Source organism: Apteryx rowi, unplaced genomic scaffold (assembly GCF_003343035.1).
Source record: "Apteryx rowi isolate R43461 unplaced genomic scaffold, aptRow1 scaffold_12, whole genome shotgun sequence".
Lineage (NCBI taxonomy): Eukaryota > Metazoa > Chordata > Aves > Apterygiformes > Apterygidae > Apteryx > Apteryx rowi.
This window is the reverse complement of record NW_020447419.1, coordinates 870,300-892,625: the sequence shown is the minus strand read 5'-3', so window position 1 is coordinate 892,625 and position 22,326 is coordinate 870,300. Positions and strand designations below refer to the sequence as shown.

The window sequence follows — 22,326 nt, the reverse complement described above, 5'->3', positions numbered from 1 at the left end:
GTCTGGACTAGCTCCTCTGAAAATGTTCCCTTTTAAATTAGGCCCTCTCACACACGCTGCTCCTTCTGCCCCTTGCTCTCGCCCATCAGCCTGTGAATGGGGCCACTACTGTCACCAAGCCCCTTACAAACCTAATGAAACCTGCTTGCTTGTACAGGGGGCAGAGCAGCACCTGCTTGAACGTGGCTGAGCTGTCACCAAACAAGCTCATTTTGGCTTGCCCACGTGGGTTGTCTCTGCTGCTGCTCAGCATGCTTCCCGCGCCTGCCGCTGACGTGCTTCTTGCCCCTGCCAAATACAACAGGTCCCTGTTCACTCACCCCCTCCATCTCCTTTGCGCCGTGGAGCAGCCTCCGCCTCCTGCGCGCGGCTTTCGGCAGGCAGGCAGTCTGTCCTAGCGTCCCCTCTAACTCGTAGACTGGCTCCTTTCTCCAAGACTGAGGATTTCCTCTAAGAGAGGTGCTGAGGAACAGAGAAAAAGGTGAAACTCTTCCCTGGTTAACTCTATTCCTCCTGTCTGGAGTCAGAGCTGAGCTTTTATCCGGCTGATCCTGGCAGTCCCCGAAGGCTGTCTTGCCCTGTGCTGGGGGGTCTGCTCACTATACCCCGTATGGTTAATTCCTGCTCTCCCTCTCCTCCCCACCTTTAAGACCCCGCTGCACACCCCACAACCTCAGGTCCCCCGTTACAGCATTAAACTTTTGGGAAAGTTTGGGTTAAAAAGAACCTCAGAGAGGTTTTTTTGCTTTCAATAGGAAAGGCGCTCTCATGCTTATCCACCCACAGGCCTTTCCCTGGTGATGCTTTCTGCATCAAGGCCCACTCAGAAAATGGACCAAGGGCAGAAGAGCAAGGAAGATAAAAATAAGAAGCTGGATCCAAATGGCAGGGCCTGTCGAGCAGAGGGATCTTGCACAACAGGAGCCATGGGGAGGTCAGCTCTTGACTAGAGAAGAGCCTGTCTTTGGCAATGACATTAAAGACAGTCCTCAGGAGAGGTGATTTCAGCTCCTGGCTCTGACATGGGCCTCCTGCCTGACTTGGCCAGCTCGCTTTATCTTTCCCCCTTTGTTCAATGGCAGCAATATTCCTTTTGCTCTGTCTTGTCTATATATATCACAAGTTTTTTGGAGGAAGGGTTGGATTAGGCATGTGCTTTCCGGGCTTTGCTGAACCATGGGTGTGATTTCCCAGATTTGTTGGGTCTGATCCTATTGTGAGCTCTGTCTGCCTTGCTGGCAAACTGTAAATGCCACCTTGGCCCAAAGAGCATCCTGGATCTGCTTAGGATCTTTGCAACCAATTAATTCTTACAGATATTTCTCAGCTATTAGCACGTCATTAATCAACATATCACAAATACAGAAGCTTTTTTGCTGTTTCAGGCCCCTCTCCAAGAGGCTACTCCGATGTTGATGGCTACTTCGCCTGTCTTCTCATGATGCGCTTTCTTGCTGTGTGCTTTTGGATGCAGTTCTCCCTCCCTCGCCTCATGAAAAATCTTGTTTTGTCAGAAAAAGAAAATGTTTTTTCATTAAAAAGAAATTTATCTACATTAGGGAAGGCTTTTCAGGCCCAGGGTAAATTTCCTAGTTAGAAAGAGTCCAGCCCAATATTTGCAGTGCTAACACGGGGAGCAGCACACTAAATTCTGTATTACACATCTAAGGAGACAGAGCAACACTTTAAAGAAGGCTTTCCAGACTTTCCCAAGGTCAGGATCAGCTAGGGTATTGGCTATTATGAGTGCCAGTCTCTCTGCCACCATTCTTATTTGGGATAAAACCAAAATCCTTCCAGGAATATTTCTGAGATGACCATTACTTTCATGGTACAGAAAAACTGTTTGCCACCCAGGCCTGTGCTACAGGCAAAATGTCAATTAGTGTTGATTAGCCTTGATTATAACAGTCCAATCAAGGAACTGGTGGCCTCAGTCACTATTATCATGTTGAAAGGAACAAAAGGAGAAGTCTCCAAAGGCAATAGAGCTGCCGTTTTTCATGGCTGGAGAGAAGAGCCAGCACACGGGTCCCACCAAAACATCCCCTTCTGTAATACCATTACTACTAGTCCGAGCCAAGGGGTGCATTAACTCTGCGAGCAGCTATTAGTATTCCTTAAAATGGAGATCACAGCCATCACACTGGGACTTGGGCAGCAGGAGAAAATCAAGCAGCTGTGGGGATGAGTTCAGCTTTACCTCCTCTTTCTCTTGCCTATGGCTGCTGCTCTGGTTTCAAAGAGTCCCCCCGGCCTAGAGGTGGAAACGGTGCAAGGTATATATGGGAGGCCTGTTTCACACCCATTTTAACCTCATGTTACACTTCTGCAGGATGCCTGGAGCCTGCGCCTCAGTTTCTTTATCCCAGCTGAGGATCTTGTTCCTAAATTGTGACCCTACACCAAGCAAATCCTGCAGGTTTGTCTTCAGGAAGAGACATTTGGTGCATCAGTTTTCAAGCATTTAGATCCTTCTCTTGTGCTTCACAGCATTAAATATCTCACGGTTAACCTCAGCTGTGACCTAAAAAAGAATAAGAACTGCATTCCTTCTGCTTGCATTTCTTTCCCTTCTGAGCCAGAAGGCAAAGCTTTAGGAGTTAATATTTTCCGTCCCTCACCTCCCACGCGCCCCAAGGTTTGCAGTAAGCATTTGCCTCAGGATTTCATTCACTCAGCCCACAAGAAGTGCTTGCTCTCTTACACTACGTGCATGACACTGTCCAGGTCTGCACACTGTGATTCCCAAGAAGAGCAGAGCCAAGAACTGCATCTCAGCTGCTGATAGGCAATCGGTTCCCATCAGCTTTCCAGCGCGCGTCCCCGAAGAGTGATTCAGGGCTTGTAAGTTGATGCCAAAAGCCAACGGCTCAAGACAGACAGGAAACAGCGTGCTATTTCTATTTAAAAAAAAAAAAAAAATACTCCCAAGACAGGCTGGGATGAGCAGGAGGGAAGACCTTTTCCAAGACTCTACTGTGGAAAAGCAGGAACCATTGGTGTTAACAGGGCTGCCTTTTGTCTCCTTCCCTCTGATTTCTGCAGATCCTTTTAATAGAGACCAAAGGTATGTGACACACAACAGAGTTGAAGGTTCTCTGCTGGCTTTGTCCTCCTCATATTGCAGTTTACATCGCCATAATCCCTAGGAAATCCAGATTAACATCTTTCTGGCAATGTATACATCTACATCTGGACCCTTGAGACACAACGCTTCTCGCGCCAAAAAAACAGATGACTTGTTCTTTGAAGAACAGCTAACTTTGTTGACTAGAAGGGAGCGACAGCACTTATTTTTGTTCACTGGCAATATCTAACCCTTTAAATGGTATCAGATGGGCATGAGTCAACATCCCAGTCCTGAATAATGTGTCGCTCAGACTGCCTATAAATAGGTTTTACTTTCCCTCTCATATAAAGCCAGCTCCAACAAAAGCTATGCAGAGCTAAGGGGTCTGCTGGGGAAAGAAAGGAGCATGCCTGAAACAAGGGGATATTGAAGTAACTTCATTCCCTCTCACCTCTTGCTGCCAGAAGGGCCCCTAAAAATACAGTAGCCACAGAGTTGTTCTAGCTCTCACCACGGCTGGGTGGTGCAGGAGCAGAGAATAGCAGCCAAATTCTTAATATCTCCTCAGTCTCGGCTAAAAGGAGCTCAGAAGCAGACGATAATTAAATCCTTAATATTTCTAACAAATATAAAGCATGGCTATTTTTTACCACGCAGACAGGCAGAGCCAGGAACACAGGCTGTGCACAGGGAGCTGCAGCTCTGTTCCACCCGCTCAGAGTGCTGCAATCTTTACAGTGGTACATCTGGGAGAGATATCTTAAATAAAAGATAGCTCTAATGGAATTTAAGCTCAAGCTTCAGTGATTTGCTGAACCAGCTGATGTCAAAGGCACTAGACTTTTTTAACCAGCTAGAAGAAAAAGCATCATTACCTTTCTCTGAGGGGTACACTAGAACACAGCGTGTTCTAGTTGGGACTCAAGGAATGGGTCCCAGAAGCAGCGAAATGGCAGTTCTCCCTTTTTCCAGGAGTTGGGCACAGTCAAACATCCTTCCCATGCCTAACGGCCCACTGGGCTAGCAAGTAGCAAAGGAAGTGATACAGCTTCATACCAGCCCTCATTCCTCAGGCCAAAGGAGAAGCTATGCAGATGCCACCAAGTCAGCCTGGGGTGAATTTCAGTGGGAGTCTCGACTAGAGCTTGCGGATGCTATACCCGCTGTCCCCCTGCCAGCCACAGAGTCAACTGCAGAGCAGAAAGGTCCTACTAACAGAGTTCTGGTTCCCCTTGCACCATGCTCTGATCTTGCCCATTCCAAGCTCTACATTCGTGTAGATTTGGCCCTTTCAGAGGCACAAAACCAACGCTGAGGGAAGGGTACGAGAATAAGGCAAGAGCATAGTGCTGCCTTTCTCCCACCCTCCCCCAGCCTTCAACTATCCGCAGTTCAGGGACTTCTTTAGTCGCAGGGAGTGCTTTTGTATTTAATACAGCCAGTGAACAGCATGACCCAGCACACATTATCTACGTGCTCTAAATAACCCTCTGGACAACTTCTACCTCACTCCATTGGCTTTAGAGGGCTCCTAGGCTCCCGATTAAGGCGAGGTTAAATAGTGAATTTACCCTCTTACCTTGCAAAAACTGCACATCCTCTGCTCACAGGAAGTGTACTGGTCTAATGACCTGAATTCTGCATCAAACCCAGTTACCGTTTGCAGTCTGTTTTCTAAAAGGATCGCATATTTTTCATGCCCTTACCCCGCCATCTGCCTGATTTACTTACTACACTGCAAACTCTCTGGGCAAGAATTATCCCCTTTATCTGCCTGTTCAGTGCTTAGTAGAGTCTCAATCTCACATGCCGTCATCATGTAGAACAGAATTTGAAAAGCCTGATCTCTTGATTAAAAGAAATAAAAGAAACAAACTACCCATTTTGTTTCAGTCAGGTGTTAACTCTACAGCCTAATGACACAGATTTCAGGGTCAGGACTGTTACTGGTGGTAATTTTAGCAGAAATCCATCTCCCCTAGGATTGATGTCAGTAGAAATATTCTATTTTAAGCAGAGGCCATTCACAAAAAGTCCTGATACTTCAAGGTCAAGTCCTTTCATTTCACTCAAGATTACATATTTACACATCTGGAAGTTCATCGTCTTTTGTTCAAGTTATTTCTATTACATCTGTTTTACAGCATAAACCAAAGTAGGAATATTAAGGCAAGTTCACAAGAGTTCTCTGCTCCCATGTTGTGCACTGAAATGGAGAAGACTTTATGTTCACTTAGGCTCTTCTGTTGGGATTTTCTTTCTCGTCTTTAAAGAGAATTCATGATCATTAATACTGAAACCTTGGCTGCATCCACGGGATTTTATGAAATTCCCCTTGTTGTTCTAACTTTGACACATGGAAATCAAGATCATTTACCACTAATTTCAAGAGAAGTAGAGCTCACCACAGGGTAAGCGCTTTGGAAATATCCCATCCTACATGTCACATCTGTTTAAGTCTTGTTCCTCATTAAGGACATGCATAAGATAAGAGATGTTTTGAAAAATGTCCCAAAGAACCTGGGAATGACAATGTGGAGGAGACAGAGACCATGTAATTAAGTTTAGAGACTGCCCATTCATTGTCACGCAGTGAGGGTAATGAAGGTCTAGCTTGCACTGTGGAGCACGGGGGAGAATAGTATAATCAGGGGATTAACAGGACATGATTTTGCAGCATGCAACAAACAATTCCCACCAAGTAAGCCAGCAGAAATGAATCTTTGTGTCAAATACTGTATGTACTGGGGCAGGGTGACCGACTCAGCTGGGAGTCTAAATTTGGTGACTGAATCATTTCTCTCTCAACCTGCTGAATGGGACCCAAAGGCTTTCCCAGTTGCCTTGACAGAAATAAGTACGAACATAACAGCTCTGTGATTGTGAGGCAAATTTCCTTCTATTGCAGCTCAGGCAGGGCCAGGTTACACCACAGGATGTAAATCAGCTGCAACCTATACTCTGTGAGATATAAAGAGGTAGGGTCATATTTCTTTGCATGTCTGTTTTTTTCCTGTCCAGAGACTGAGTCTGAAAGGCGTTCATGATGTTCTCCATTAGCCAAAGATCCGAGGAAGTATCTGACAGACCTGTGCAATGCTGAACAGCAGCTCAGTGAAATCCATCTCTCTCAGAAGGCTGCGCATGTGCCATACAATGGATTTGTGCACCTACAATAGATCTGAGCTTTCCATGCAAGCAGTAGGCTCATCGCAGCCAGCCTAGATACACTGGGAAATCCCAGAGCAAACAGCCGCCACCCTAGGAAGGAGAGGCTCCACACTGCTAGAGATCGCCTGGTCCAGTAAAACAAGGGATTACACGAGGAGCCAAGAAATCCCCAGAGAGGTGTGGTCGGCATGAAACTTCTCCACGTTATCAGCCCTAAGAGCGGAGCTGGCAAAAATGAGCCTTGTCCAGCTCTTGCAATAATTTCATGTAATAACGCTGCTCTGAGACACAGCAGATAGTGCATGTTCTCCCTCCTGGGCCGGTGGTCCCACCCCGCTATAGGACAGTTTCTTTCCTGCAATTTGGGGCTGCATTCCTGTTGTCCTCCGCACTCAGCTACTTTCCTTAGCTGCCACAGATTTGAGACTAAGCACTACATGTCCTTCAATTATAAACTCAGAGACTTTAAGGCACCATCAGATTATCTCACCGACCGCTATTTTTAACCGAGTTATCCTTTATCACGACTGTCTTTTGATCTTATTTTCAAGTCCACAAGGGGTGACAAATCGACCACGTAGAGAAAAGAAAAGGAACTATACGCATTTTGAAGAGACAAATACAGAAAGGCCAATAGAAATGTCTTCTTGTTGTTTTATTCCTGTGCTAAATCTCCATCCTTCCCTGTTACTATAAACACACCTTTACTTTGGATGGCGGTAAAAACTGACTCTGAGATCCGCAGACACTCACAGGCCTAGGTAAAGACAAGGCAACCTGCCTTTTGAGTACCTAAGGGAAGGAGAAAACCTAAAGGAATAAATGGGAGGCATGCCTCTGTAAGGAGGAAGAAGGACAGAGCTTTGGGGGCATGGAGCTCGCTGAAGAGCGTTGGAGACTTCTGACCAAGGCAGTGTTTTTTGTTTCTTCTGAGATCATAGCAACAGGACTCCATGTACATGGTTTGTAAGTAACTCATGATTTTTCCAAGGAATACCTCTCTCCAAATAATATAATCAATTTCTCCTCTTAATGGAAAAAAAAAAACACCACACAAACCTGCCAGGCCAGAGGGACGACACTATCCTCATCCAGCACATTCTCTTGTTTTTTCCAAAAGCGTTTCCCAGCTTTAATTCCAAGGCAGTGAGTCCCCTCGTCCAGATAGATGAGCAGCCTATTTGCAAGATACATAAATCACAGATAAGGAGGCGATTTAGCCAGTTCTGGGAAACAATGCAAAACCCGTGTTTGTTTGCTTTCAGCTACTTCCTCCAGGCCATTCACATGGCTGCAGCTGGATGCTGATCAGCCGATTTCTGTCCTGCTTCCAGCTCAGATGAAAGCCATTCTCCCACAGCAGCTGTGCAGGTAATATTGACCAGAAGGCTCTTTGCTCTGTTCCCCCTTCCCTCTAACAGTCCAACAACCCCCAGGCCTAGGCTAAGGCGGGGGATTGCAAGAGACTGGGAACTCTCCTGCATTCGCTGGCTTCGGTTGCAGGCAGAGATCCCTGGAAGGCATCCCAGGTTACTTCCTGCCTTGTAGCAAGGAATGCGTTTCTTTGACCATCTCATCTCCCTGCAGAGCACAACTGAAGGCAGACAGTTATACCATAGTATATCTGGACTGCAAGAAACAGAAACACGCCAAACACGTGAGCTACTTGCACAACGCACGCAGGAAGCGCGGCCTTCAGCACTATCAGCAAAGGTTGAATCCAGCGAACGACTCTTGTGCGCAGGGAACGGGAGACGTTGCCAGCTATCCCAAAGGGGGCTGATAGCAGAAAACTTCCCCGTGTAAAGAACTAAGTCACTTCCTAACCAGAGTCACACTCCTTCAGTGTATTTCCATTTGCATTCCCTCTTTCTCTTCCAGCTTCTTTCGGCCTTGCAAACAGGAAGAGATAAATGTTATAGCTTTCACATTCTTTTTTCATTGCATCATTTCAAGTAGTTCCCTTCAAGGGCTTTCTTGGAAATACTTGCAGAGGGGGCATATCCCATTAAGGACTAAGCAACTGTGACCCTGCTAGCTGGGAAAACTGAGTGAAAGTCACACTAATCAGAAGCTTAACTGAACTTTTTTTTCCTAAGCCTGGAAGCACATACTCTTCCTGAGGTATCTGTAACACCTTGTAAAAATGTTAAGGCAGAACCATAGTAGTAAAAAAAGCAAGTGTGAAGGTACCTGGAGATAAATAGCCAACAGCACTGCTTTTTTGTCTCCATGAGACAGGTTCTCTCAAAACCCAGTGCTCTCCCACACAGGCAATACAGAATACACTTAACCTGAATGCAGTCACCATAGCTGTGTGTTTTTTAAATTTGCAAAGTGTCTCACTCTTCCCTAACATCATTTCAAATACATAGAAATCACATCTGGCTCAGGGAGTTCCTGGGCTGAAAACTGCTGGAGGCCAGAGGAGCCTAAGGGGGAAGCATCCCAAATCCCAACCACGATCTTCATCTTCCCCAGGCATCCACTCATGGGCACTGCTGGAGACATGATGCTGGGCAAGATGGACCCTTGGACCGATCTAATACAGCTATTCTTATCTCAGTGGGTATCACCACATCTGCCAGTAACAGCATTATAATATACCAGACTTCAAGAAGAAAAAAATATATAAAAATCTATCCACTACAACAGTTAAACAACAGTATCAATAATTTTATAGAAGACAAGGGCTGGGGAAAGGTAAATCATAATAAGGGCAGGGCACTGATACAGCACATCTTGCATTACTCTGCACCCTGCATTTTAGTAGCAACAGAGCTACACAGCAACAGAGCCAGCGTGACACTCTTCGTCCCGGAGCAATGCGTACTGGGTGGTGCCACAGGTTTTCTAACTATTATTTGATTCTTCCTTTTGCTACTTAGAAGCAGTTTAAAACACTGAAAAGTTAGCAGCAAATGAATCAATCAGGACTGTACAGACATGTCATTCGATATCTTTCCAAAGATTCTGATGTCTTTGAAAGGAGAGGAGGAGCTTTTCTTTAAGCTAAACTCTCAAGGGGCTGTAATATTTCCAAAATTGATGACTATAAAGAGATAAAGGAGGGTGTTAAAAAGGTGAGGGTATTTGGGAGACGCTAGAAAACATTTCTTGAAAGAATTCTGAAAAAAAATTCAGCTTTACATTTCATTTTGCAAACACGTTCTCCCTGGATACTCGAGGGACTGATGCTGATGAAGTTAAGCATGAGGGATGCAGTATAAACTCAGGGCCAAGCCCACAGTTCACTCCCTTGTATTGAGCAGCAAAAACAACAGGGGGCAGGAGGGACTCAAAGACCCAGAAAGTCGAACCTGTGTGCAAACCTCACCGCACAAGCACATGTTTTCAGATCCACTGCGAGTTTATGAAGGGCAAGAGTCAGGCCTCAGTACTCAGCTGCAGGGGTTCGCTGCCAAACCTTCGGTACAAGTGGTTTTGATGCCAAGCTAGAAAACGCACCGAGTTAAGGTTGTTTACCACACCTGACCCCTACACTTCACACTTTGCAGTATGAGACCTTGCTTACGTTTTCTTTGCTCCTGATACTTAAGTATTTCAGAGGAAAAAGGCAAGCCACAATGTTGTTTTAAGTTCATGTTGAACATACAGACCTATTACCATTAGGCAAAGATTTCTCTCCGGTTGATTCGTTTGATACGCATGACGGTTGCAAATCAATTGTAAAAGTAGCAACCAGGTACTAAAGGCTCCATGAAGTTAACATTTATGATTTACTGTCCCTAAAGGAATGCAGTCTGAGCAACACATTTAAAATCAACAGTATCAGTTGGATTGTTATCCCATCTTCCATCCCAATCCAATAAATACATGGTTCGGTGGAGTAAGTCCAGATGGTTATATTAAAACAAGAGACTTCAGAAAGTTTTTGGTTCAAGGTTCTCATGCTGCATCCAGACACTTTCATGACTTCATAAGCACAACATAAAATATATCCAGATTCATCTCTGAACATCCTGTTCTCATAGCACTTTTGAAACGGGACTAACCTGGAAGGCCAGAAGCAAAGTTTTCTGCTTTTCAGAAATTTTGACAAAACAAAAACTGAGGAAAGCGTCCACTTTGCAAAGGAAATTTTGACTGTTCTTGGAATATAAAATGAAGGCTTGTTTTGTTTTGTTTTGTTTGAAAATTCAAAATTTCAGGTTCTGGAAAAGCAGACTGGACATTTCTGACTGGGGAAACAAGTACTTTTCTGTCTATAAATGTACTGACAAGAGCATTTTCAGAAAAGCCAAAAACAATTAGAAGGACTTTTAATGGCTGCAGTTGTGCTTTGGGAAATCTAATTCCTTTGAGTCTGCTTGTTCATAAACACAGCAACTTGCCGCAAACTCTGAATTCTCACGCGCGTAACCAAATGATTTTGAAATGGATGATATATGAATTTATCTCAATTTGTGTGCTTTATTACATAGGAACTATCAGAGAAAAAAATGACACTATTTTGAGAGCACAGAAATAATTGCAGCAAACGCAAACATTACAGGAGCAGGGTAAAATAACCAACTCCATTGCTGTTCAAGATTTTAGAAGGGAGAAAGCAATGCTCAATTCGAAAGAAAAGAATTTAAGAAATCTAAGATGAAAATCACATCTCTGGGTGGCAAAGAGCTGGATTGGGAATATCTGCCTTTAACTCTCATCCAAAACGTTACTCCAGCAGGGTGCTCTAACTTAGGCCTGACCTTAAGAACACAAATAGTCTCACCGGGCCCAAGGCCTCACCTCTGTCCTGAGGTATGTGCTTAAATGTCTGGTTAAACTCAAAGACGGTCGGTCTCATGGTGGGAGCTTCTGCTATCGCTCTGCCACCCAGTTGACTCATTGCATTGTGCCCAAAGAGCAGGTCTCCTCCAGGCCTTTACAACACCTTCGCCCTGTTTTAGCTGTGGCCATCTAAAAGCTCGGTGTTAACACCAGGTATCACACCTAGCAATGGCAGACGTCTTTTTTGGGCTCACAAACCACCCTTGTTATTTGGTTTGCTCTTACTCCGCAATGCCATTGCATGTGAAAGTCTGGAAAAGATGGGCCTCAGCTCTTCCTGCAGCGGTGCTCACGGAGGTTAGCCGGAGCCTGAGTCATGGCGGGTTTGGGAGTAAGCAAGGTCTGCGTGTCATTAGTCACTGGAATTTGGTGGGAGGCTATATTTAATAACACCCTTCACTCCAGAGAACCAGGGAGCCAGAGAATCTTTAAGAACCACAAACTCATTATAAACCGTTTCCACAACCAAGGAAATATAGCCAACAAGAAAACAGTCAAATTAGCAAAAGAGCATATACGTAGGCAGGAGGGCCACAGTGCTTTACTCCTACGCTGTAACACGAGCAGAGCTTTAGCCAGGCACCACATCTCCAGGCCGGGATCTGCGGTCTCACCGTGGGAGCAATCACACAGTCCCAGCACGGGATGCCCTCCCTGCCTTTGGTGCTAGGCAGGCCTGGTCCTGGCACAGTACGAGACGTGGTCAGGGCAGCGCCTGAACTGATGTAGCATACGTGCCACATGGCTGAAGCTCTCTCCGCTCACCACTCTGTCTCCAGGACACAGTGCAAGTGTAGAGACTCCACCTCGGTGTCTGAGCTGCAGAAGAGAAGCTTTGGGGAATTAAAGGAAAGACAAAGAAACCAAGAACAAACAAAGAGCGTGTTGTCAGGACTAAGCACCGAAACAGAGAAAAGCCTACAAAATTCGCAAGCATGAAACTGCGGATTAGCGTGAAGGGGTAAAGTCATACACATAGGAAGGGTCTGCTTGTTCTCTCCCACCACTGCTGAAATCATAAGTATCTTTGCTTCCTTTTCTCCCTGGTCAGCAGCACTGTCCAGCAAACAGTTTTGTAAAGAAGCATGGGCCTTATGCTGATCTCACCTGACACCGAATCTCTGCTTTCCACTAATGCTCTGCCACCAGCTTCCCAGAAGTCATTCCAAGCTAAACAGATCATGACTATTGTCTGTCCACGATCCAGTTTCCCATCTGTATGAGAAGGATAATGGCTGTAATTTTTTGCTCCACAGGGGCCACTGTGAAGACATGTCTATTAATATTTGGAGATGCTCAGACACGACAGAGATTGGCCCCCAGCCAAGAGTAAGCGCAGTCAAAGAAAGATTTCAGTAGAGTTCGGTGGACTCGGAGCTTTCAGACCTAAACACACAGAAAAGAGTGACATTGGAAGCAACATGGCTAGCAGTAGTTTAACATCATAGAAAAGACATCTTACAGTGATGTAGCTTGCTTAACATTTTAAACAAGTTTAAATGTGTTTAGTCTGGAAATGATTATTCTGGTTATTCAGATGCATTTGATGTTCGGCCACACATTGCAAATATGGTCTGTTGACCCAATTCCAGCCAAGGAAGAGAGATCAAGCAGCATAACCAAAGTGCATTACATAGGACTGAATAATATATCCACACCACAATTAAAATCCCACAATTTAAATTGTGGAGCTGATGTTTTATGGTGGCTAAGATGAGCATGATACATGTTCTCCATTTTCAAATGCTACAATGATTCGTGATACACAGGAGAGCAGATGTTTTTAATAGTCTGAGCCCTCAAAGAAGCTTATTCTTCAAAACTAACATGAGGCAGTCAAGAGCGAAACATTGCTGCTAGAATTGGTCAAGAAATTCCATTAGTTTTTACTCCAGTGGAAAACAGTTTTTCTTGTGAAAATATCTGTTTTGGTGAGAAGATCTGTCTTCCCAAAAGCAGTCAGATTATCAAGTAGATGTAATTAAAACAATAAATTTACTTGCGCCTGTTTATACTTGTTAAATCTAAAGGTTTTCAAACAGTAGTTCTGGAAAAAAAAAAAAAAACATGCCTGGGAAAAAAATAATCTGTGCAAACCCTATGTTTCCATCGGTATTTTTTCCTCTTCCCCCATCTGATTACAATATGAAGCTCTATATCCCTACGGATATCTTTACGATATGGTCTTTAACGACTCAGTCACTTCCTACTACGCCTCCCTTCTGCCATCCTTATTCGCACAGAGTAAGCGAATCAATGCTGCCTAGCTTGGCACCCGCTGAAGACACCCAAGACCACCCAAGACAGCAGAACCAGGCCCTGGATGTAAGGAGATCCCAAAGATCTCCTGTGTACTAAGTCAGATCTGTTTGAGAGAGTACGTACCCACTAAAGCAGAGGGCTTTTCTTTGCATTTAAAGTGGGAAAATAGTGGCCACATTGAACCTGAGAAGCTAGGCTGACTGAACTGGAGTAAGAGGGAGAAGGAAGCTAGTAAAATATCTGTGTGTGATGTTTTCTCCATAGCCTTTAAATCAAGGTGTGCCTTTCTTATCTGGCCTGCTATGCTGCATAGTGGAATTAGAAGGAATCTAAATCACACAGTGCTGCAGACACATGGCTCTTGCTTGACTGCATGTCAAGGTCACACGTGAAAACATGTGCTGCTCAGACAGTATACAAACAGCTGGGAGAGATTCAAGCAACTCCAAGGCCACCAAAGATGGGGTTTCTAACAGCAGGGAGAGAGTGAAAGCAAACCCAGAAACTGGAGAATATTAACAACCAAAAGAAAGTGCAGAGGTCCATTACTAGCAACGGTTTCAGGAACCACGTGGTTGCAGGACTGCAAGCGTTTGACCCAGAAAAATTTTCAAAATAGATGTGGAATGGGGAAGCTCTAAAGCACAGCTTCCCTGGTCATCTTACATTATTAAGAAAGTCGTCTGCTGGAGTGTTGCTCCTTCTCGTAACCAGCAGATTGACTGCAAGAGCATGCAGCCAGCACTGATAGTCCTTCCACACCTCCCGCTCAATACAGAAGGCAGCCACCCGTCTAGTTAAGCCAACCAAGTCATCTCAAGAGCAAGCAACCAGGAGACCATTCCAAATGACCAACTAGCCACTCACTGTTCTCTCTGCCCCCATCTTCCTCTGTGCCAGCCCACCTGAGACACCTACCCTCACTCCCCACCCCAGTCAAAAGGCCTAACAGGTAACCAGCTTAGATGCTGCCTGCTCTGACATCTCCCCCAAAATCATCTGCTTTGCTGGAGGTGGTGTGCAGCAACTACCAGGCAACATGCTAGAAAGGGGACAGGCAAGGTGCCCTCAGTGTTTCTCATTCAAATGCATGGGTTTGGTATAAAATCCACAGGAGCAGGAGCTGGGACTGAGCCGTCCCTTCAGACCAGGCAGGTAATCGAGGCGCAGGGCTGAGGCATCCTTTTCTCTTGCACACACCTAACATCCGGCTAGAAGAGCTAGAGCTGATCTGCTGTCTGAATTTTTGGGCTTGCTCCTAGGAAAGGAAGGCCTCAAGCAGCGAAGGCAAAAGGCCAATTTCCACCTCCTAGTAAGCTAGCCAACCGGTAAAGGGAAGATACTGCTTTCTTACAGGGGTTTGGTGGGGGACCTAAGCCAGGAGGCAAATCCTGTGCTCAGGGCTTGTCTTAATGGGCCGAGCAAGTGACAGAGCGAGGTTGTGGGGAGGTGGGATCTCTTCTGCCTCAGCTGAGTCCAAGTCCATAAACACCGGTCTCCTTTCCCAACGTCAGCAGTTCTGGGCACATGCCACACCAGATATGAGAACTCTAACCTTGAGGTTAGAGGGGGAATTGAGAATCTCAGTTTTGTATTCAGCCACCTAAGCCCATTTGTAGTCCAAACATTGTCAGCTGCTTGCTAACGAACACGGCACCCTTACAAAGGCCAGCTCAGCAACACTCGGGCAGCAGCGCAAGCCCTTGGTTTCCCGAGAACGGAGGTTATCAGCTGCAGCGAATGGTGGCTGGATTGCATAGACAGAAAGCAGGATGCGGCCCTCAGGGGCATTCTGCATAGGATGCAAGCGAGACAGGCAACAGCAAGGCCTCTGCCTTCCAAACCTCAAGAAGGACGCAATCACATCACATGAAACCCCTTTAAGCACATTCCCTTTACAGTGACAGTGAGGAGGGAGGAACTGGCAGGTTCCTTGCTCCCAGCTGCACACTCCTACTCCAGCTGAATTCTTTTCCACCCTCATTCCCAGAAACATGTGCGATGGAAGAAGCCAAGCCTTTCACTGCCTCCAACCAAAATGATGCTTCTTCTGTGCCATTTTCTATCAGCTGTTTGAGCTCATGACCAGAGTCAGACCAGAAGCAAAACTGAGAGCTGTGGGACCCTGACTCCCTTTGCTGCGCAAGCAAGCCAGGTCCCTTGATGGAGCAACAGGCTGCCTCCTCCATCCCAGATACTTTGGCTTTGCCCTCCCTCTTCTCCTCTGCTCTGACCAAATCCTGACTCTATCCCCTGGAAACCTCCTCCAGTCCCTCCAGCATCTGCTAAATTGCTCCGAGTTTCCCTGGAAAGCCCCATCCAGCCTCCAATTCAGAGATGCACTTCCCCCCAGTTTGCCTACGGCAAGCCAGTACAGAGGAGAACATCACCTTGTCCTTAGACAGGCCGCACTGCAGAGCAAGGCCTGTCCTTTTCCTCAGCAACAGCATATACTATCCTAGGTAAATCGGGTGCTATCGAGGGCAAAAGTGGCTTTGAACTTGGCCCATCAGCCCTGCTTGGTTTCAAAATAATTGATACTCATCAGGAACTTGAAGACACAGGCCAAGATCTCTCGAGTCCTGCAGTAGGGACAAGGGGTCTAGAGAGACCTTGTAACTCAGACCAGGAGCAATTGGCCAAGCGGGGATAAAGGCAGATGGGCCCTTGGGAGACGTGGCCTCTGTTCATGTTGCCACTTGCCCCATGAAAGTGCTTGGGGAGAAGTCAGCTCCTTTCTCAAAAGCTTCTCTTTCCTCCTCTCATTTGTTGGCATTTCTCATCTGTTTAGTTTGATCACTCTTTAAAGAAGCAAGGTCTTCAGTGATTTTAGAGGTCTAACTGTCCTGACAGCTCCTTCTAAGACAAAGATGACAAAAAACAGAGCGTCTGCTCCTCAGGTGCCGTTCTGTGCAGTGTGAAGAGCTCACTTGGGCAAACAGACCAGGTGCTGCCAACCTGCCGATGTTACATTCGGTAGGAAATAACATCAATAGCTCTGGGGAAAAGACCTGGAGCTCTGGGGGAAGGACACTCCGCTGCTGACTCTGCCAGGGAGTGAGGACCTCCCAGAAGGAAAACAAAATGAGCAGCCACTGCTCTCACATTGTCAGCTCCGTGCTTAGCACAGTGAGGCCTTAATATCCAGCAAGGCAGGCAAAGATGACACGAAAAGCAAATTATTGTCTACCCAATCCAAAGACTGGGAAAACAGCACTGGCTTCCCAGTTTCCCTGTCTCCCAGCTACTCATTTCCATTTGTTAAATGAAACTCAAAATGCCAAGTCATATTTTCCACCTCTGTAAACATTTCCCCTAGCTAACCAAAACCAAATAATAAAAGCATAAATCATCTTTCCCCATCCCCTGCTCCTGAATTCCCATTCCCGAGCTCCTCACCAGGCCTGGTGCTAATAAGAGGATATTGCAAAGCAGAGTTCACTACATCTGTGTAAAATGGCAAGGATGGACAGACACATGAGCTATTGCCAAACCTCCAGGTCCCAAAGAACTGACCCATATGATGCTGATCGCTTCTTCAGTCATTTCCTGGTATTTATGTTCCCATGGAGCTTACTACAAAAAAAAGAAAGAAAGAAAAAAGGACAAAAAAATAACCTCAATCATTTTTGGGAGTTTGTTTTGTTTGCAGACCTTTCATTAATAATCCCCATTATAACGGGTTTTATTTGTTTGTAAATGTTCCCTTTCACACTGTTATTTGACTGCATCCTTGGCATGGACAGTCCATAATTCTTACAGCGTGTGTGCATGTGTCTGCTGTTTTGAAACAGACCTAATTAAAGCAGGGCTTGAGGTTGAGGCTCAAGCATTTAGTTTGGTGCACAAAAGGGGAAGGAGGGCATCAATTTGTAAAGTAACAGCATCCCTATTAGCATGGTAGCTCGCTTAGCTGTGGAAAAATCCCCAAGGATTAAAGTCACTCATTTTGCTAAGTACTTGTTCTAATCTTAGAACCAGCCTGGAAAATGTATGTCGCCCTACCGAGCACTGGACTCAAACTCTGACCCTAAGACCCTTCTATCCATTCAGATTTGCATCCTTATGGCCTCTCCCACCCAAGAATCTCGGAACACAACTGAACTATCGTCAGTTCATACTGGGAAGTAAATATTATGGTATTTCTTCCAGCAGCAGGTAAGTAGGAGAATTAATAGAGCTGATTTCCCACTGACTACACTGGAAAAGAGAGGTACGCAGCACTGCTGGGAATCATACCGCTGCATCGTATCACACTTTGGATAGAAAGGAAAAGCGTAGCTTTCTGCCTGGATCCTGCTGATATCACTGGGATGCATTGAACCGAGTGAACGTGTGCCGGTCGGTCTGGTGTTCAGACTCTCTCTGGTCTCGCAAAGCCACAGCAGAAATTTCATGGTGGAAAGTAAGAACACTGGAAGCTGTAGGACTTTGGATCAGATCCTGAAGTCCCTTCTGCTCTCTTGGCTTGGCTACCCAGGACACTTCTGGAAAACAGCATCAGGACCCTAGATTAATATTCTCAGGAAACATTTGAGTGGGAAGCCTGGAAAATATGTTTTAATTCTCCCAGTGATTCATGACAAAGCTAGACAAGGAACGTCTCCATATCAGACAAATGGTTAGGCTTAGTGGCATCTTTAACGGTAACATATTTCTTTACTCACTGTCAGTTAGCTATTGCAACGTCCTCAGTACACAAGTGTGACTTCTAGCGCAATCTGGGAATACGGCAAGAGCTATTTCTTGGCAGTATTCCTGTACGTGGTTGGCTTCATCAGCCTGCGACGCCTAACACAAATCAGACTTGATTTGCAGCAAAGTAGCTGCAGGAGTCCTAGGTGAGCTGTTGCCCTTGTCAAAGCAGAGGCCTGGCTGTGCTCCATCTCATGGATATGACACCAGGGCATCCAAGGTAACTTTATGAAGACAGCATACATATTGCTGCTTGTGGTGGCATGAAACTGGATTTCCTAACTCAAGAGGAAAAGTCCTCTCCACAGAAAGCAGTCTTTCCAATTATGGTGGGATACATGCCAAGCCTGAGTTTCCTCATTCACCAGTTTAAGAGCTTAGAGAGCTGCCCTCTTCCTGCTCAGTACTCCTGGATAAGGCTGGAGTAGCTCCTCTCCAACCCCCTGCTAACCTCTCAGATCTTCCAGGACCTGCACTGGCACCACAGGCAGGAACTCAAGGCACCCAGGCAGCTCCTGTGCCCTGCGATCACAGGCTACCCTCGCAGTCAGGCTGTCAGGCATATGATGGCCTCACAAGGAGGAAGAGTGGCTGGACCAGGCCAACCTGCATGCAGAACAGCTGCTTAGCTTAGCGGTCCTGCCCAGGAGATCATTTTACCCCCAGGAGGGCTAGCTACACCACCATTTCTACCTGCTTCCACCACTCATCACCCTTCGCAATTCCCTGTGCCAGAGGCCAGCGTGAACGTTTTCTGAAATGAAATGAGAATTACTGAATAAAAAGAAACCACCTCTGGCTCAAGAAGCTTCCAAGCCACAATTACTAGAGACGCAGAGAGCATCTGAGGGAAGCAATGCTACATATGGGGTTTATTCTTATGCCTTCTCCAGGACCTCTAACCCTGCACCATGGTAGGAAAAAGATACCAGGCTGGAGAGAACTGCGATCTAACCAGCACAGCCATTCTTAAACGCAGAAAAGTTTCTGCTCTCTCCTATTACACGTTCACACTAATTTTGCTTTGCCTTTTCTGAGCTCAACTGATGGAGTTCACAGATAGCTTTAGCAAGTTAATGCTTTAATCTAGCTGTGCCTAAGCTGTGATCAACAGAGCTTTGAGCACCATCCTGCTGCTGGTACCAGATAGTGGTGCACCCCTGGCTTCTAGGGAACCCACACAGCACCAGGTTCCCCCAGCTCATGGAGCACCACTCCCTCCCAGCAGCCGGGACACGCACAGGCCCTTCTGTGACAACAGAAGAAAATTATCAAGATTTTTACAGTTCTCATTAACTGTGTGACCAGACAGGTCTCATAGAATATGTCAAGTTTCACACCAGGTCCTGCTTCTACCTCTTGCCTGAGGGCGATCTGGAGGAAAGTCAGACAGATGATGACAGTCTGGTTGGTCTAAAAACATTAAAAGCCATAGTCCCATCATCCCTGGCACCATCCTCTACCTGTTTAAAGTGTCTTTTACTGTCTTCAACTAATGGCAAGCAAAAATAAACACTCAGTTTGATTCTATTCAAATTGTTCAACATAACAGTAGATAAGGAGAACAGAAGAGGGTAAACTTGAAAGATCATAGGAAAAAATGAAGGAACTAGTTAAAATAGTTCCTACTTGGTATTGCCTTTGTGTAATTGCGATGTCAGCTGAAAACTGCTGGCAAGTGAATCCCAGAGAGATGCAGCTCAGCTGAACAGAGTATTCGCCGGGAAGCAGAACACATAAGCTGACCAGAACAGCATACAACTGTCCTGTTTGTACAAGATCAAATTCTTTTTTGCGTGTGTAGCAGCTTTTTAAGACTCAGAATCCCTGACATTACCTAAGAGGCACAGTGCAAACCGCTTTCCTCATGGCTGTGCTTCTAAGAAACCAAGCACCAAAAAAAAAAAAAGGGGGGGGGGGAATGTCACACTTGGACACTGTCAGGCTGGAGGTGAAACCCTGGCCGCATGGATGTCAAGAGGAATGTTTTCATCCCTTTAACAAGCCGGGATTTCACAGGGACATTATCATATCATGCTGCTCTAGGGACCTAACACAAGCAGCCAGAATTTCTCTACAATCACTTAACAGAGAGAGACCCACTCTGGAAGGCAACGCACAGCCCAGGCTTACTCTAGATGCTCTGCATTGCCCCAGCAGAGGATCTTTGCCCACACTGGCCACAGGAAACTCATATACCTGAAGTGATGCAAAAGTCTTCCTAACTCAATTCCATCTTCCAACAAAAATGGAGCAACTCATCTTAGAACCAGATCCGTGCATCACCAAGGCAATTCAGATTCAGGATGTTATTTTTAACCCTCTGGTAAAACTGGGTCTCTGAGCTCAGCCCTAGTGGGAAATTCAATCAGGGTCAAATTTCAAAGAGCGTTCAAAGCATGACAGCAATTACTGCGATGCTGGTAGCCAGAAACCTAAAAATGGAGCAAAAAACACAAAGCACAGAGCATTCAGCACACTGGTCTCTTCTGTCTCAAGTGTAGTATCACTCAGCTGATTAGAATGACTGAATGGGGCTTTGGGCTTTAGGTGGCCCCTCATACGGACATCCCTCAACATATCTTCTCCCCCCATCCAAAACATTCCTTGAATAACCCTTGCTTTGACTGCAGTGAAGAGATGCTTTTTGAAGAGCTGGGAGGTAAAACATTTGAGTAAATGGAGAGCTCATTAAAAAAGAAAACATTTGTAGGAAAGGGTTATTTGAGATGGGTCTTAAGTTTCAATTTACTCAAGATGTACCATTACAATATTTTTCAAAGGAAAAGTTCTAAGTTTGGAGCTGGAAATGGCTTTATTTAAAACAATGCATCTTTTGTCATTTTTTTTCCCTCCAAGCTCAGCTGTTCAAGTTGAACTGAAACACTAGAAATTCTTCATGTCCTCAACAGATCCAATAACATATTTCTCTCCTTCTTTAGAAGAGGTGTGATTTCTACCCCCTCAGATTCCAAATGGAAAAAGAATGACACCTAATCTTTTTTCATTCCTATTAAAAAACACCCTTCTCCACCCAGACATAGTGAAGGAAAAAAAAACGGTTTGTGCTAGATGTTTGTATCTTCATTTCCCAGATTAAAAAACAGAGTGTGTCTCCGGCTTTCTAATTCAAGTGCCCAAGCTGCATGACTCTGCCTGTGAGCAGCAGAGCGCGTTCAGTTTGAGGAGCGTAGCAGGTTTAGAGATTTAGGACAATAGATAATGAGCGGCTGGTTTGGTTTAGCAAAATCCCACAGCATTCCCCCACGGCCTTCTCGAGTTCACTGCTCCCAGGAAGCCTCCAGCAGTGATCACGACAAGACATACAGATTCAAAGCTTTTACTTCGGTGGTAGGCAGTAAGCAATGGCATTACATCCCACACCCGACATAAATACTTGCTGTATGTTCCAGGCCATTGCCAAGGCCGTGAGTCAGTTTTTCCTGCCTCTCTAATGCTTGGGCAGAGTGACATTTCTGATCTGCACATAGTGTTCAGCTTCGTCTCTGGCAATTTAGCACTGTACTGTAGCACAGAGGCTATTCTCATTCCCACTGGAAGGAGTGAACCTCCCCTCGTTCCCTCCAAAAGGAAAAGCTCTGCCAAGGGAGACGCTCTATTCTAGCCTCCTTTTCACTCAAGGGGTAATAAAGCATGCTGCGAAGAACCATCTCACAGCCACAAAGACCTGGTCTCTGGAGACGCAGGTTTTATTTCCACCTCTGAGAGAGGTATCCTGTGTGAAATCCTGCAGGTTCTTAAAGGCCCGATTCCAGCCGAATCGATTCTTAAACCCTAGGCAGCCCATCACTTTTAATAAAGCTGTGAGTAAAATAAAATGCTGGTCTGTGGTCAAGAGGAAGTCAGAACCACATCCTGAAGTTCTCTGTGTCTCTGTCCCTCACAAGAGCATATCTCTTTCCAGAAACCTTTGTCTTCCTTGTCTATTTAGGTTAGCATCCTGAATCTTGTTTCCTAATGCCAAGTTTGTTTTTAAAATTATTGTGGCTCCTAATCCTTACTGCCAGGCAAACTTGTTCACCAGTGGTTTAGGGAGAAGAGGCTGCTTCTCACCATGGCCACAGTTCACCTACCTAACCTTATGCATTGAGCTCTGCACCTAGTTTCCTTTAGCTCTTCATATCACAACTGCAGAGACGGGCACATCTGTAGGGGAATTCAGATGTTGATACAGCTGAGCTGCACCTTTTCTGTAACCTGTTCAACCTCGAGACTGCTAGGCCTGGCCATAAAGGAAATAATAACCATCATCTATCTTGAGTGCTGAGGCCGACTTTTTAATCCATCAGTCACTGGAAGGCCACATT

General features: G+C 45.6%; 1 long non-coding RNA gene across 1 annotated transcript in view; it reads right to left on the bottom strand.

The window, feature by feature from the left end:
- Positions 1-8,822, bottom strand: part of LOC112976512 — a 33,411-nt gene extending 24,589 nt beyond the window's left edge. The window contains exon 1 of the long non-coding RNA XR_003257049.1: positions 7,304-8,822. This is a non-coding gene — a long non-coding RNA (uncharacterized LOC112976512). The remainder of the gene's footprint in view (positions 1-7,303) is intronic.
- Positions 8,823-22,326: the final 13,504 nt, after the last annotated feature.